Raw genomic sequence first — 18316 nt, 5'->3', positions numbered from 1 at the left:
ACAGTCCCAGATATTTTTATATCTCAAACCCTGCATTCCCAGTAACACCCTGCAAAATCTTTTCTGAACCCTCTCCAACTTAATGATATCCTTTCTGTAGCAGGGCAACCAGAACTGGACACAGTATTCCAGAAGAGGCCTCACCAATGTCCTGTACAACCTTAACACAATGACCCAACTCCTGTACTCAAAGCAATGAAGACAAGCATGCTAGCCACCCTGAGTACCTTCGACACAAATTTCAAAGTAGTATGTACCATAAACCTATAGGTCTCTCTGACTGTAGAACGTACACGTGCGGTGGTTGTTGAGAAAAGGAAATTAAAAGAGAGGAGTTGAGTGTTACTCCTGCCAGAACCTATGAAGGTCAAAGACAGTGCAGCCAATAACGAGTTTTGAGAAGACTCGTAGCTCAGGTTGAGGTTCTGGATGTAGGTTTGCTTGATGAGCTGGAAGGTTCATTTCCTAGAAGCATGACATTCCAACCGGAACACTATCAACAAACACATCGAGTTAGACCCCATCCACCACCCCCTGAGAAAAAGAACAGGGAATGACATCACCAACCCAAAGAAACCCAAACATATAAATAGAAAAGCAGGAATCATGAACAGTGCTTCACCTGGAGGCCCACTGAAGATGTTACCTACTAGGGTGACGAAACGTCTGGAAATGAACATTCCAGCTCAGCGAGCAAACCTACATCCAGCGTAGCCAATGAACGAAAGGAACACATTGTTATGAAGTAAACTGGACTTGAAAGATCAGTCTCTTTGGGATGGATCTGTGCTCTTTCCTATAGGAAAATGCAGCCATCATGTGAAAACAATTGCAATAAAGAAAGTGGACGTTTGGATGATTTTCTTTGGGAAAAGAACTTTATCCATTTGTGACGGGGGTTTTACAGGTTCCAGAAGAGTTACATAGTGAGACAGCAATGGGGATAATAAAGGGCAGAGGGGTTTTTGGAGAAAGATAGCGTATGATGGCCAGCTGAAAGGGAAGCACTAGTGCTCGGGATCAGAGAGAGAAGGAAATCCGAGAGGTTCCATCCAGGAGGAAGTTACAAAGCTAGGCAAGGTCATGGTCACAATGATCTTTAAACAGCAGAGATGATAATTGCATGATGTTGGAGTAATAGCAGGAATGATGGACAAGCAGAATGACACATTGACAGCAAAACTTTGAATGGGTTGACGTTTGCAGTGAATGGGAGGCCAGTCAGAGAGCACTGGACCAATCGAGTGTGAAGGTGACTGAGATAGCAAGGATTACAGTTGCAACCATCCATCCAGGTCACTGCTGTGACTCCTGGCTACGGGTGAGGAGGCAGTAAGTAGCTGAGGCAATGAGTAAGGAGGCCACAGCTCCAAGCCTGGGCTGCGTCGGCAAACCTAAGCAGTGGTGACAGTAACAAGGTAACCTTTACCACCTCTAGTTAGGGAGGGCAGAATCGCCACCGTTTCAACACCCGGTGAATGGACGTCGGGTGGATTGATTGCACTTCAACAGAGCATCGGGTAGAACTAAATGACCAAGGAGTAATATCCCAGCAAGAGTAACAGCTCCAGGGTGGACTCTGGGTAAAGGACAAACAGTTTGAGAAAAATGGTGAGGTCAGCCAAGTGGACCTCATAGAATGTCAGTGTTAAGGACTCTCCACGTGTAAAGAAAGGGGGATTTGGTGATGGGATACTGGCCTCTGTGGAGTTATTTCAGAGACGATAACAAATCACATTTTAAGCTGAGCAAAAGCTGCATTGCTACCCACTCATTCTGCACTCTATATTCCACTCTATTGAGGGAACCCATCACACTCATCACCCATGGTTTCCCCGTTGGATACAGCCAACAAGGTGACAGGAAAGGGTGAGGGGAAAGAGAATGTTACACGAGGAAGGTGAAGTGAACACGATGTAATGTCAGAGAACAGTTACAACACACAATGAGGCGGAAGTGAGGACTGCAGATGCTGGAAATCAGAGTCTAGATTAGAGTGGTGCACGAAAAGCACAGCAGGTCAGGCAGCATCCGAGAAGCAGGATGCTGCCTGACCTGCTGTGCTTTTCCACAACACACAATGAGACCACTGTATCTGTGCTGACACTGAATGTCACTCCCCCAGTTTTTTTTTTCTCCCAGTAACTCTGTATGTTCTTCATTTTCAGATAATAACCTTCTCTTGAATGCTCTGACTGAACCTGTGGCTTCAGAAATATCAAAGAAGCAAACCTGTACTCCACACTGAAGGTTCAATAGGTCAGGCAGCATCCAAGGAGCAGGAGAATCAACGTTTCAGACATGACCCCGAAGAAGGGCTTATGCCCGAAACGTCGATTCTCCTGCTCCTTGGATGCTGCCTGACCTGCTGCGCTTTTCCAGCAACACATTTTCAGCTCTGATCTCCAGCATCTGCAGTCCTCACTTTCTCCCGTTCAATAGGTCAGTCTGGTTCAGACCATAAGAGTTTCCCAGTGGGCATGGGTTTAAAGTGAGAGGAAAAAGATACAAGGAGACCTAAGGGGCAACGTTTTCACACAGAGGGTGGTACGTGTATGGAATGAGCTGCCAGACAAAGTGGGGGAGGCCGGTACAATTGCAACATTTAAAAGGCACCTGGATGGGTATATGAACAGGAAGGGTTTGGAGGGATATGGGCCAAATGATGACAAACAGGACCAGAACAATTTAGAATATCTGGGCAGCATAGACGCGTTGGACCGAAGTATCTGTTTCTGTGCTTTATTAAAAAAAAATTTAACCTATTTTTCTCATCATCCTGTTCATAGACCTTATTTCACATTGAGTCATAGAGATGTGCAGCATGGAAACAGACCCTTCAGTCTAACCTGTCCATGCCGACCAGATATCCAAACCTAATCTATTTGCCAGCACCCGGCCTATATCCCTCTAAACCCTTCCTATTCATATACCCATCCAGATGCCTTTTAATTGTACCAGCCTCCACCACTTCCTCTGGCAGCTCATTCCATACACGCATTATCCTCTGCGTGAAAAAGTTGCCCCTTAGGTCCCATCTCTGGAACAGATGGGACATGGAGTCATAGAGATGTACAGCATGGAAACCGACCCTTCGGTCCAACCTGTCCATGCCGACCAGATATCCCAACCCAATCTAGTCCCACCTGCCAGCACCCAGCCCATATCCCTCCAAACCCTTCCTATTCAAATGCAGACCTCCAAGTCCAATGGTAGCGACAATACCACTGCTCCACAAGGGCCCTGTTTCCATGCTCTAAGGCTCTATGTCTCGATTTGATTGCAGGCTGAGTCAGCAAATCTCAGTCAGTGCTTGCACAGGCCACCCTTTAACCAATCACTCAACGATCGCTTAAGTCAAATATAAAAGTTTGATTTTGAGGTTGATTCAATCGTGTTGAGTTTTTAAGCAAACGAAACTTATCTTCTGTTCAGTATCACTGGACACTCCTGCTGGATTTCATGAAGCAAAATGGGCCATTACCTGGCCCATACTAAGATAAATCTCGCAAAACTTGAACACAAAGCTAACTGCATTTATGCGGTGCCTTTCACTAATTCAGGTCATCCTTCAGTGCAATTAAACATTGCTGAAAATTCAAAAACAATGTAGTTTGTAAACATTGAGAGCTCTCAAAACTCAGGAAACAAACCTTTCTGTATTTTGGAACACTGGAATATACCTTACGCTGCAGTATATTCTCCTCAGGCTCCTCAGCCTCCATTGAGGCTGGTACAATTACAATATTTTAAAGGCATCTGGATGGGTATATGAATAGGAAGGGTTTGGAAGGATATGGGCCAAGTGGTGACAAATGGGACTAGATTAATTTCGGATATCGGGTCAGTATGGATGAGTTGGACCGAAGGGTCTGTTTCCATGCTGTACATCTCTATGACACTATATGAAACTTCAATAAAAACAAGAACCAGGAAACAAAGCCACCTGCTGCTGGAGCTCACTGACCCACTCTGTGGTGACCTCTTCAGGACACCCCCTATCCCGCCAAATCCATGCCTACGTTGGGTAATCTTCCTCAGCAGGGTTCCTGAGTGTACATCCTTCAGGCCGAGGAATGGGAAAGGTGGACACTCACGAACAGGTTCCTCATGACAAAGCTGCCGAATGATTGGCTGTCAAGCCCAGCGAGAGTGGTCCGTGTTAAAGCAGCTTCAGCACAAGTCAAGATCACTGAAGCATCTCCACTGGGGCTTCAGTACATTGTCGTGTCACCATCGCCTTACCAGGCCATGGGGCTGCACTCTCAACTGAGAGAGAGAGAGAGAGACGACTGATGGTGGTTTAACCTGAAGGTCATCACACCTCAGGCAAGGGGAGAGATTGAGAAGGAGAGTCCTTCGTGAAACTGTACTGATTATAACAAGGTCAGCCAGGAGGAACTCAGAGTGTGAGCTCCCTGATTGGACCAGATTGATAGCCCCAATCAGGGAGACCTGGCTGACAGATATAAACAGGAGTGTCAGACATTCTGTTCACTTGGAGAGCTGGCTCTGAGGGAGTCGTGTTAGCATCAAGGACTCTACTTATGTAAATAAAGGGCGACTTGGTGATCAGATACCGGCCTCCGTGGTGATGGGAATTGAACCCACAGCGTGTCATCACACTGCTTCACAAAACCAAGAGTCCAGTCAACTGAGCTAAACCAAACCCTTAAATCAAGTCACATCACCATAGTCTACCCATAGGGCTGTTCTCTCATTACACAGAGAGAGAGAGACCCCTGGGGGTTATTTAACCTGAGGACCTCAGGCAAGAGGAGAGGTGGAGAAGCAGAGTCCTTCATGAATCTCAGCTGGTGTGGGAATTGAGCCCAGACTGTGTACATCACATGGCTTCTCAAACTGACATTCAACCAACAGAGCTAAAAGCAACTCCCAGTGTTTCAGTACAACCTGTAGAGGGTCACTAACATTGGATAATTATACAAAGGAATGATCCTTCCCACAGACAAAGCACCTTAAACTCAGTAAATGAGAAATAATCTATTGTTAGCCACTAACAGTCTCCATTAACAGCTGTTCACCCTCCCAGCCAGATTATTATCCACTCCGGTGTCTGTCCAACAGTTCTTCTGTCGCTTTGAGCTCTATCCCCACTTATCACTTACCCCCTCACCCACCCTATCTTCTGCAGATAAACCAACTTTTACCGAGCTACCATCAGTTCTGGGTCTGAAACATTAACTCTGATTTCTCTGACAGATGCTACCGACCTGCTGAGCTTTTCTAACAACTTCTGTTTTTGTCGAATGAGAAAGCGAATCCCTTGGAACGTGGGATTTGCATTCACAGGATAAATATAAAGTAGCTCTTCGCTGATCCCAAACAGATTTTACCGAAGAAGGCGGAGAGAATGTTCTTCCTTTTGTTTTGACAGACCAATGCAAAAGCCAAATTTGGTGACAACTAAATGGACATCCGAAATATCCTTTGGAGCAATGACGCAGCAGCTGTCAAACCCCTGTTCAAAACATACTGTCCACATTATGAAAAACACAACACTTCAACAAATACATTCTCACAATAAACAATCAGAAGTTCATGACTGAATGATGAGGTGGGGTGGTACTAATGCCGGTAATAACAGACACAGGCCATCTTTCATTCTCAATAGGCCAAACGAGTCAGGAATATTTACAACGTACACATCGTCAATTTTCCCCTTGACAAAACAACGTTTTGTAAACACAGACTGCCAGGTATAAACGTACAGATCACGCTTAAGACACACAATTCTGGTCACGTTCCCAACCTTATTATCTTCCTACAGTAGGTTACTAAGTTACAAATACCTGAAATGCAAATATGGCTCTTTTAAGATGTTAAACCTTGTTCTGCCTCTCCTCCGAGCAGCAACAGGGGATGGGGGTTGACAGTTTCATAGCAAAACTCTCCGTAGCCTACTACTCATGAGTGAGATTTGGTTAGAAACACAGTTTGCGTGTGTGTGTATGTGAGAGTGAGAGCAAGTGAGAGATAGAGAGAGAGAGAATCAATGTATGTGTGTGAGTGTGCGTGTATATGCAAGAGAGGATGTGTATGTATGTGAATGTGAGTGTGTGTGCATACATGTGTGTGAGAGTGGGTGTGTGTGTGTGTGAGAGAGAGAGAGAGAGAGAGAGAGAGAGAGAGAGAGAGAGAGAGAAAGTGTGTGTGTGAGAGAGAGAGTGTGTATGTGAATGTGAGTGTGTGAATGTGTTTGTGAGAGAGAGTGTGCATCTATGTATGAGAGTGTGTGTATGTATGTGTGAGAGAGTGGGAGTGAGTGTGTGTATGTATGAGTGTGTGTGTCTGTATGTGTGTGAGTGTATGTATGTATGTGAATGTTTGTGTGTGTGTGTGAGAGTGTATGTATGTTTGTGACTGTGCACGCGCGCATGTGAGAGAGAGTATTAGACTGAGTGTATGTATGTGAGTGTGTGAGAGTGAATGTGAGTGTGAGTCTGAGTGTGTGTGTCCACTCAGTAAATGGGCTCCAAGGGACGGAACACAAATGCTGGGCCTGACACTGACACTGACATTTCTCTCCACAACAATGACCTCAGTTGCTTTGAAATCCTGTCACTTGTACTTCTTTGGAGTTCTCTTGCTCAGACAGCTGTGGAGGTACAGTCAATCAGTATATTCCAGGCAGAACTGGACAGTTCCTCTAGAGACCAAAGATCAAAGGATGGAATGGAAGGATGAATGGTGGAGAGGCTCAAATGCCTGGATGTTCCACTCCAGATCCTACCTCTCATGCCCACTCACCCAGAGATTACTGCAGATTTAAGAGAGATGTTATACTGACCACCAAATACTACCTTTCACAGTTTCTCCTCCTTCCTCTCACCAGCTAGAATCAAGCAAAGGTTCCTTAACTGCTCTCCACTGATACACATAGAAGGGCAGCCAGCAGGTTTTAGTCGCTGGCTGTAACCAACAGGAAGAGACCATTCCATGGTTGATTAACACTTGCTCAACAATCCTGAGTACACAAATACCAGCTACCTATTTCAGATAGTGAGATGGAACTTGTGATGTAGATGTTCTTGTGATAAGCAGCTTACACCAGGATCCATTCCCTGAAAACTAAAAAGCAGTAAGGACAAGCATTGCGCTTTTTAAAATCATTACTCAGGAACACTGGGAGCCTATGGTCTCCTAGTGGCCTTCTCCGTTGCAACGCTTCAGCCAATCAGCAGCCTTTTCTTGTACTGTAAATTACCGTGATTGTGTCAAGTTTGGCATTTTTGTGCTGTGTCCTGATGAGTGCGAGAAGAAACATTTTGACAAAATGCCACTTCAAAAAAACTACAGCATTTCAGCCATTTTAAAATTGTCTGAATTCAAATACTCAGGGAGAAAAGGGCATGCACCAGAAAGTGTGTGTGCGTGTGTGTGCATGCGTGTGTGTGTGTGTGTCTCCACATATGTATCTGTGTCTGTCTCTTGAGTGTTGATGTGCATGCGTGTGTCTTCATGTATGTGTGTGTACACACATGGGCATGTGTCTTTTTTTTTAGATTACATTACAGTGTGGAAACAGGCCCTTCGGCCCAACAAGTCCACACCGACCCGCGGAAGCGCAACCCACCCATACCCCTACATTTACCCTTTACCTAACACTACAGGCAATTTAGCATGGCCAATTCACCTGACCTGCACATCTTTGGACTGTGGGAGGAAACCGGAGCACCCGGAGGAAACTCACACAGACACGGGGAGAACGTGCAAACTCCACACAGTCAGTCGCCTGATGCGGGAATTGAACCCGAGTCTCTGGCGCTGTGAGGCAGCAGTGCTAACCACTGTGCCACCGTGCCGCCCGTGTCTGTGTCTATGTATCTGTGTGTGCCTGTATCTATGTGTCTGTGTGTGTGTCTGTGTGTGTGTGGGGAATGAGTGGGTGAGGTTACAATGAGAACTAGAAAGAAAAATTAAGATCACAACTATTACCAAAGATAACAGGATAAGTCAGAAAGCAATTACATTTCCCTGGAAGACTGAAGGAATGCAGGCAGAATTCTATAAGATACCAACAAAAGATCATTGCATTTTAATATGGAACACCTTTAAACCCTCTGGCTTTGAAAAGAAGAAAACAACCCATCTCACCCGACAAACTCAGAGAATCTCTTTGATGTCTGGCGTAATCATTTGTAATCAGCACTTGGATCCTTCATTCCCCTTTCTTCTAGAGGAGGAATCGAGGGCTCGGGCCTGACACTGGCCAGCTGTGTGCCATCCACACTGGGAACCATCGTGCCAGCAGCGAAGACAGAGAAACCTCAGCATGTGGGCCGTACAGACCGATCTTTGGAGTTAATCCTTTCAAAGCAACGAAGGCGAGAAAAATGACGGCCTTTGTATTTTTGTTTCTTTTTATTTTGAGAAAAGAGGGAGCAGCTGCACCAGATCAAAACAAGGGAATCATTTCTCCCCATTCGAGAGCAGATCAAGAGAATAATGCTGAAACAAAACGACCGCAGACCCACTGATGTTGATGAAAATCAATAATAATCAACATGGAAACACAGAGGGAAGGAAACACACACTGAGAAAAGGTTTTCAAAAACATCACTGATGAGACAGTCACAGACGGTGGGGTTACAAGTTGGCCTCTTGACCATCAGAATAACTGATCATCAATTTCAAAGCAAGAAATTGCAGCCCATACATTACTCCCAGGTAATTAGTACAAAGCACAAATTCTTGGTTTTTCTTCAGAAAGGTATCCTTCATTCTTTGTAAACCCATACGCAGTTCTTCCAACTGGTATTTTCCATTTCGCTACAAATCATTCAAAACTCAATCCCTGGGTTGAAGAGGAAGGGACTCAATTTGGGAATTTCTGATCCAGAATGTTTACTCGAAGAAAGAGAGAAAGAGAGAGAGAGATGGAGAGAGGGTGAAGTCTCAGCCTGACTTGACAGTGACTGATGATGTGAAGGACTGGTTTGGAGATTGCACATCACTCTTTGAGGCCCACAAAAGGATTCCTGAACAGTTTTTTTTAGATTAGATTACATTCCCTACAGTGTGGAAACAGGCCCTTTGGCCCAACAAGTCCACACCGACCCTCCGAAGAGTAACCCACCCAGACCCATTTCCTTCCGACTAATGCATCTAACACTATCGGCAATTCAGCATGGCCGAATCTATAGAACATAGAAAAAGTACAGCACAGAACAGGCCCTTTGGCCCACAATGTTGTGCCAAGGTTAATCCTAATATAAAATATAATAACTTAACCTACGCACCCCTCAACTCACTGCTATCCATGTGCAAGTCCAGCAGTCACTTAAATGTTCCCAATGACTCTGCTTTCACCACCACTGCTGGCAACGCATTCACAACTCTCTGCGTAAAGAACCTAACTCCGACGTCTCCTTTATACCTTCCTCCTAATATCTTCAAACTATGACTCCTCATACCAGTCAATCCTGCCCTGGGGAAAGGTCTCTGGCTATTGACTCTATCTATTCCTCTTATAGATCTTGTATACCTCGATCAGGCCTCCTCCCTTCCTCCTTCTCTCCAGAGAGAAAAGTCCGAGCTTATTCAACCTTTCTTCATAAGGCAAGCCCTCCAGGCAGCATCCTGGTAAACCTTCTTTGCACCCTCTCTAAAGCCTCTGTATCTTTCCTATAGTAGGATGACCAGAACTGGATACAATATTCCAAGTGTGGTCTCACCAGGGACTTGTAGAGCTGCAGCAAAACCTCGTGGCTCTTAAATTCGATCCCCCTGTTAATGAAAGCCAAAACACCATATACTTTCTTAACAACCCCATCCATTTGGGTAGAAAGTGAGGTCTGCAGATGCTGGAGATCAAAGCTGAAAATGTGTTGCTGGAAAAGCGCAGCAGGTCAGGCAGCATCCAGGGAACAGGAGAATCGATGTTTCGGGCATAAGCCCTTCTTCAGAGCTGAAGAAGGGCTTATGCCCGAAACGTCGATTCTCCTGTTCCCTGGATGCTGCCTGACCTGCTGCGCTTTTCCAGCTATCCATTTGGGTGGCAACTTTGAGGGATCTATGTACTTGCACACCCAGATCCCTCTGTTCCTCCACACCGCCAAGAATCCAGGTTTTAATCCTATATTCAGCATTCGAGTTTGACCTTCCAAAATGCATCACTTCGCATTGATCCAGGTTGAACTCCATCTGCCATTTCTCAGCCCAGCTCTGTATCCTGTCTATGTCGCGCTGCAGCTTGCAGTAGCCCCCTATACTATCGACAACACCTCCAACCTTTGTGTCATCTGCAAATTTACTAACTCACCCCTCAACCTCCTCATCCAAGTCATTTATAAAAACTACAAAGAACAGAGGCCCAAGAACAGAGCCTTGCGGGACCCCACTCAACGCTGTCCTCCAGGCTGAATACTTTCCATCTGCAACCACTCTCTGCCTTCTGTCAGCCAGTCAATTCTGAATCCAGATAGCCAAATCCCCCTGTATCCCATACTTACTGACTTTATGAATGAGCCTACCATGGGGAACCCTATCAAATGCCTTGCTGAAATCCATATACACCACATCCACTGCTCGACCATCGTCGATCTGTCTTGACACCTCCCCAAAGAACTCAATAAGATTTATGAGGCATAACCTGCTGACTGCCTTTAATCACACTATGTTTTGCCAAATAGTCAGTAATCCTACCCCTCAAACTTCTTTCCAAAACTTTGCTGGCCACAGACGTAAGACTGACTGGTCTGTAATTGCCAGGGATTTCCCTATTGCCCTTCTTGAAAAGAGGAACAACATTCGCCTCCTTCCAATCCTCCGGTACGAATCCCGTGGAGAGTGAGGAGGCAAATATCCTCGCCAGCGGCTTAGCAACCATCTTTCTCACTTCCTGGAGCAGCCTAGGATAAATCTGGTCTGGCCCTGGGGACTTATCAATCTTAATATCTTCCAAAATTTCCAGCACTCAACTTCATCAATCTTGATCTGGCCAAGACTGTATCCCAGATCCTCTAAGTTTTCATTTACAGCAATTTCCCTTTCCTTGGTGAAAACCAAAGCAAAAAACACATTTAGGGCTTCCCCTATCTGCTCAGACTTCACGCACAGGTTCCCTCCACTATCCCTGATCGGCCCTACCTTCTCCCTGATCATTCTATTATTCCTTACGTATGAGTAAAATGCCTTTGAGTTCTCCCTAATCCTTCTTGCCAAGCCTTTTTCGTGCGCCCTCCTGGCTCTCCTCAGTCCATTTCGGAGCTCCTTTCTAGTAAGCCTGTAATCCTCTAAAGCTGTGCTAGATCCTTGCTTCCTTCACCTTACGTAAGCTGCCTTCTTCTTTTTAACAAGAAGTTCCTCTGTTCTCGTCATCCAAGGTTCCTTAATCTTACCCTTTCTTACCTGTCTCAGAGGAACAAACTTGTGCATCACTCTCAACAACTGCTCCTTAAATAGTCTCCACCTGTCTGCTGTGCCCTTTCGGTGGAACAATTGCTCCCAGTCTGTACTTCCCAACTCCTGTCTGATCGTCTCCTTTTCCCCAATTAACTATCTTCACTTGGTAACTGCTCCTTTCACTCTCCAAGGCTGTGCTAAATGTGAGGCAGTTGTGATCACTGTCACCAAAGTGCTCTCCCACCGCGAGATCTGACACCTGTCCTAGCTCGTTGGACTATGGGAGGAAACCCACGCAGACACAGGGAGAATGTACAAACTCCACACACACAGGTGCCCAAGGTTGGAATCGAACCTGGGTCCCTGATGCTGTGAGGCAGCAGTGCTGACCACTGAGCCACCGTACTTGGACGAAGAGTGTCATGGACTACTTTTTATTAAAAGCTTTTTTTGTTGTTCTTTACTCACTTTTGTGTGCTGTTTTCTGTTCCTGCGTGGAAAGGATTATTTTTGCAACACCGCTGTGGAGTAGCTGAAGCTGTCATTTGGAATTTAGTGAGCACAATGGGGCAGCAGGTAATCAGGATGGGCTAATGGAATGTTGGCCTTTATTTCAAAGGGGTCGGTGAATGAGAGTAGGGAAGTCTCACTGCAACTGTACACACATCTAAAAGTACTTTGAGCGGTTTCAGTCCCTTATTTAAGGAAAGATAAAACACAGAACAGTACAGCACAGGAAGGGGCTCTTCGGCCCATGATGTTGAACCAAACATAACGCCAAATTAAACTAATCCCTCTGCCTGCCCTTGGTCTGTATTATTTTACTGGAGTCAGTTCAGAGGAGTTTCACTCGGATGATCCCCAGTGTGGAGGGAGTGTCTTATGCGTAAAGGCTAAACAGGTTGGGACTCTATTCACTGCAGTTTAGAAGAATAAAAGGTGATCTCATTGAAACATAGAGGATAGTTAAAGAATCAATGCTGAGAGGATGCTTCCCCTCATGGGAGAGGCTAAGACCAGAGAGCACAGTCTTAGAATAAAGGGGCACTGATTTAAGATTGAGACAAGGAGGAATTTCTTCTCTCAGAGGATAGAGTGTCTGTGGAACCCTTTGCCACAGAGAGCAGTGGGGACAGAGTCTTCGTGTATTTTTAAGGTGGAGATAAATACTTTCTTGGTAAAAACAATGACTGCAGATGCTGGAAACCAGATTCTGAATTAGTGGTGCTCACCCATTGTACCCTATGCTACTTTCTCCCCACCCCCACCCTCCTCTAGCTCATCTCTCCACGCTTCAGGCTCACTGCCTTTATTCCTGATGAAGGGCTTTTGCCCAAAACGTCTATTTCGAAGCTCCTTGGATGCTGCCTGAACTGCTGTGCTCTTCCAGCACCACTAATCCAGAATCTGGTTTCCAGCATCTGCAGTCATTGTTTTTACCTCGTTGGATCAGCCATGATCCCAGTGAATGGCAAAACACGCTCAAGGGCTGAACAACCTCCTCCTATTCCATTTCTTATGGTCTTACTTGAGCCTGTGGGTCTCAGACCGTATACCAAGTCTCAGAGAATCTCCGATATCTCTGTCCCCTCACGTTCTACAAATCACTGTTCAAAGTGAATACAGCCCCAATTTATTACAAGACAAAACTGCTCTGTGCCAGTGAAATTCACAACTTTGAAACAGACAAAAGCAATGTAGCTGATCAATCTCCATTGACGCTCATCACAAGAACAGACATCCTTCACACTGATCTGAGTTGATGCTTGGGAGTAGAGAACTTTAATACCACCGAAGAGTGGCTGTTAGTGATGACTTTTGTCTTACACTCATCAGGACAAATGCCACATTTCAAATAACCAATTATCAAATATTTCAAATTTTAAATCCATATAAATAATTGTTTGAAATTGGTATTTGGCCAGAAGCAAGAGAAAAGGCATCAACATGTCTCCCTTGTCATTAATATTCAAGAGATGAAGTTCTTCTGATCTTGTTTAAAAGTCAAGCTGCACGCTTCCTGAAGAGAAGAAATGTGAAGGAGGAAACATTGTCCAGGGTTGTAGAACTTGTCTTGATCCATGGTTAGTTACTTGGTCTCACTTCCAGATTTACACATGCTACCAGGGTTTACCACCTTGCAGGTTAAACACACAGGTTCCAGAACAGCTTTGTCCCCGCTGGCTGAATCACCTCTCAAACTTCAAATCTAATGTTGATCTTGCTTTAGTGCATCTCCTTTGCAGTCCTAACTTTATATGCCTCACTCTGTACAATCAGTCTATGACCATTCTGTCCTTGTATGCTGTCATCTGCCTGTACTGCTCGCAAAACAAATCTTGTCACTGGGTACACATGACAACAATAAATCAAACCAATTGATCACTTTCAGGTTCGGATGCGATGGGTGGTTTCACAGTTCGACACCCTCTCCGCTACAAACGCTCCCCATTTGCCCAGGCTGGCACCTGTTCGGACTGGCTTGGTCCATCAGTGGCTGAGTTTTTCAAAGTCAACAAACAAGTTCTGGAATGGCATTTCAACCCAAGGCCTTCTGGTTCTGAGGTGCAAGACTTACCAGTGAGCCACTCAGCCTTTGCCCTCTTCCTCCAGCCCTAAACTCTCCGCATCTGTGTCATAGTTGTCTCAGAATTCAATACCAGCGCTACGGTCATCTCTGAACTCAATGACTCCAAATTCTTCTACTAACTCTCCCATAATCTGTAAATGAGTGCATCTGAGGTTCTCCTAAAATCATAGAATCCCTATAGCCCAGCAAGTCCACACCAACCCTCCCACCCAGACCCATCCCCGTCTTACTCTACATTTACTCCTGACTAGGGTACGTACACATCCCTAAACACCGTGGACAATTTTTAGCACAGCCAATCCACCTACCCTGCACATCTTTGGATTGTGGGACTAAACCGGAGCACTTGGAGGAAAGCCACGAAGACACTGGGAGAATATGCAAACCCTACACAGACAGTTGCCTGAGGCTGGAATCGAACCCGGGTCCCTGGCACTGAGGCAGCAGTGATAACCACTGCACCACCGTGCTGCCCTATCCTGTAAGCACCACCTTTGGACATCAATTCCGATCAAGAGCAGTCCAAACACCTCAAATATAAAGATTCCCTTCTCATAAATTAGGGAGATTCTGCATACTTCTGAAAAATCTTTAACCCTTGTGACCACTCTGGGAATTGTCGGGTTTGACTTCCAACACACGACCCCAGTGAAACATGACAATACAACTGAGCAGCACCCTGTCAGAGAGCCCTGCACAAGAGTGATCAATGACAGAGAGAGACCAGCACACCAGTAATACTCAAGGAAGCAGTTCCCAGCATGACCTACGAGAAAAGGCTGTAGTATTGTACAGTCATCATATCATAAACAAACACAAACATCAAAGGCCCAATGGTTTCATTCTGAGTAGTTCTTGTACATGGAGTGTAAACAAGATGTTACTAACAGCCACATTTTCTGCAACATTATAATGTCTGCACAGGAATCATGCACACAACCATCGCAATTTACTTTAAAACTTTACTTTAGAACACAATTTACTTTAAAACCTACAGAGTCAAAATTCAGGCTCTTGTGATGCAGATGCAGTGGCTCTATCCCTGGAACTTCAGCCCCACCTTCTCCAGCAGGTGTCATAACATATCTGTACAGTTTTATTAAAATTATCTACAGCGTAATAACAAAGTTTGGCAGGGGCACAGAAAGCATTTACGAAAAGTGCAGCCAAATAATTGATCTGATGTTGCAATGCATACAGTTTAAAAACTGAAAGAGAAATGCTTTCCAGGGTGCCATGGTGGCTCAGTGGTTGGCAGTGCTGCCTCACAGCGCCAGGGACCCAAGTTCGATTCCAGCCTCAGGTGATCGTCTGTGTGGAGGTTACACATTCTCCCCGTGTCTGCGTGGGTTTCCTCCGGGTGCTCTGATTTCTTCCCACAATCTAAATATGTGCAGGTTAGGGTGGATTGGCCAGGCTAAATTGCCCCACAGGGTCCAGGGGTGTATAGGTTAGGTGGGTTGGACATGGGAAATGCAGGGTTACAGGGAAAGGGCATGGGGATGGGAATGGGTCTGGGTGGGATGCTCTTTGGTGGGTCGGTGTGGACTCAGTGGGTTGAATGGCCTGCTTCCACACTGTAGTGATGCGATGATTCGGTGATGCTTCCTGTAATTCACACTCTTGGTGGCATCTCGTTCTAAATCTTTGCTGTTCACACTGCCTCCCCAACATGTTGGAAACCACCGTCAGAGAATCAGTGACACCAGCCCTGACTCATAGCTTCAGTCCCAGCTTCATGCACTCACAGGGGAACAGCCAGCCTTAGCAAAGGCCAGACTCACTCAAGACCATCCCTTCCTGTGAGTGAAGAGCCAGCCATCAGTGGCTCACACAGACAGGGCAACCCATTCAGAGCAGATCTTGAGATCTCAGGATTCCTAACAAGGGCCTTCGGAAAGCGACCAAACAAATAATTCAAGGCATTATACATGTCGCAGAACAGAGTATACAAACACAGGTGTGTTTATTACCATGGGGCTTCCCAAAGCGATTGGCAGCTAATTAGGTACTTATGAAGTTCATAAATGCAGAAAGAATGTAAAATTATGCAGCAGAATATTACCTTAAATGGTCCATGAGCTTATTAATGAGGGAGGGAGGGAGGAAAATAAATGGCATGTTGCCAATTAAACCCTCCCCTGAAAGCTCTTCCACAGCAACAAGATAAGACCTTAACAGGTGTCGTCCCACTTCCCCCCCCCCCCCTCTGTCGAAGAGACAGTATAGTTTTACCTCCTTCATCTTTACTCCAGGCCCTGGAGGGAGACAGAACAATTGCCCATGTGCACAGGGACATAGGTTTCTGGTCTTCTCTGCAACAGCAGTTTCTCAATGAACTATATAGTCATTTTACAGGGAGGAGCATCCACATAAGGCAACATACACATTGATTGGGTGACCGTTACAATCAGCAAGTGTCAATAGTAATGATTAAGCCATCTGCTGTTGCACAACGAATAACTGACTTCACATAATAAATACTTTTCACCTTGTTAAACTGACCTTACATAACTGAATGCTACCTCATCTTGTTAAATGGCTCCAGCATCTCACTGCTAACTGTAAGTTCTTATCTGATCTGAGTCATTCTCAGCTGAACCTCTTGTTTCACAAAACTCAGCTTAACTCTTTCCCTGCCTGCTTATACCCTATACACATTCTCACAAGTAGGAGCATAATTTGGCCATTCAGCCCATCGAGTGTGCCTTGCCATTCAATGAGATCATGGCTGATCTGATAATCCTCAACACCATTTTCTATACATGTGTTGTTTCAGGTTTAGAGTCATACAGGCCTACAACACAGGAAAAGGCCCTTTGGCCCATCAAGTCAACAACCTCACCATTCTAATCCTGCTTTCCAACACTTGGCCCATAGCCTTACATGCTTTGGCTTTGCAAGTGCACATCTAAACATTATTTTAATGTTCAGAGGATTTCTGCTTGTACCCCCCTTACTGACAGAGAATTCCAGACTCCCAACACCCTCTGTGTGAGTAAAGCTTTACTTCACATTGTCTCTAAATGTCCTGCATCTTCCTTTAAATCCATAGCTTCAGTCACTGAGAGAAAAGTTTCTTCCTGCCTCCCCCAACTATGTCCCTCATAATTTGCACATCTCAATCATGTCCCCTCTTAATCTCCTTTTCTTCAAGGAAACCAACCCCAGACTGTCCAATCTCTCTCTTCATAACTGAAACTCCTCACCCCAGGCAACATCTTGGTCAATCTCTTCTGCATTCTCTCAGTGCAATCAAGTAACTCACGGAGTGGTACAGCACAGAAACAGACCCTTCGGTCCAACATGTCTGTGCTGACCAAATCCCCCAATCTAAACTAGCCTCATTTACCCGCATTTGGCCCAAATCCCTCTATACCTTTCCTATTCATCTACCTAGTTGCGAGTGTGGTGCTGGAAAAGCACAGACAGTCAGGCAGCATCCAAGAAGCAGGAGATTCAACGTTTCGGGCATAAGCCCTTCATCAGGAATTCTTGAAACACCGACTCTCCTGATCCTCGGATGCTGCCTGACCTGCTGTGCTTTTCCAGCAGCATACTCTTGACTCTGATCTCCAGCATCTGTAGTCCTCACTTTCTCCTTTTCATCTACCTATCCAAAATGTCTTTTAAGTGTTGTAACTGTACTTTCATTGACCACTTCCTCTGGCAGTTCAATCCCAAACGAACAAATCTCTGGCGTGAAAAAGTTGCCCCTCAATGGACCATGAGCCTTACAGAAAGGCTGTAAGGAAAAGCCAGGGAACCACAGGGGAGTGAGTCTGACATCAATGATGGGGAAGTTGTTTTCCCACTCACCTTAAAATTATGATGTGATTTGATTTATTGTAGTCACATGTACCTAAGTACAGTGAAAGGTTTTGTTTTATGAGCAGTCCAGGCAGATCATAACAAACAAGGACGTACAGATCATTTGGGGCGTAGACAGAGCAAAGCACACAGGTTAGACTGCACAGGAGGTGTGCAAAGCAAGATTAACTTTCACAAGATCAACATTATTTGAAGTTAGACAGTCCATTCAGCAGTCTAATAATGGCTGTTCTTGAACCCGTCAATGTTTCTGTATCTTCTGCCTGACAAAAAGGTTGCCCCCTGGTTTTAAACTTCCCCACCCTTGGGAAAAGAACTTTGGTATTCACCTTATCTATGCAACTCATGATTTTATAAACCTCTATAAGACCATTCCCCAATTTCCTACACTCCGGTGAAAAATGTCCCAGCCTCCCCCTATAACTCAAACCCTCCAGTCCCAGCAACATTCTGGGAAATCGCTTCCAAACCCTCTCCAATTTAGCAATATTCTTCCGAAGGCAAGGTGACCAGAACTGTACACAGTAC

General features: G+C 45.3%; 1 protein-coding gene across 2 annotated transcripts in view; it reads right to left on the bottom strand.

Annotated features, from left to right (window-relative positions):
- LOC122560264 (rho GTPase-activating protein 39) overlaps window positions 1-18316 on the bottom strand; it is a 207307-nt gene that overhangs the window by 146104 nt on the left and 42887 nt on the right. The window contains exon 1 of one of the 2 annotated variants that reach the window (XM_087994754.1): window positions 5814-5953. The exons of the other annotated variant lie outside the window; for it this stretch is intronic. The gene's annotated coding sequence lies outside the window, so the exon portion shown is untranslated. Of the gene's footprint in view, window positions 1-5813; window positions 5954-18316 lie in introns of those variants that run through there. 2 annotated transcript variants of the gene reach the window in all.

This window comes from Chiloscyllium plagiosum, unplaced genomic scaffold, assembly GCF_037043375.1.
Source record: "Chiloscyllium plagiosum isolate Xiang-an unplaced genomic scaffold, Cpla_swu_hap1 HiC_scaffold_15, whole genome shotgun sequence".
Taxonomy (NCBI): Eukaryota; Metazoa; Chordata; class Chondrichthyes; order Orectolobiformes; family Hemiscylliidae; genus Chiloscyllium; species Chiloscyllium plagiosum.
This window is presented reverse-complemented; position numbering and strand designations above follow the sequence as displayed.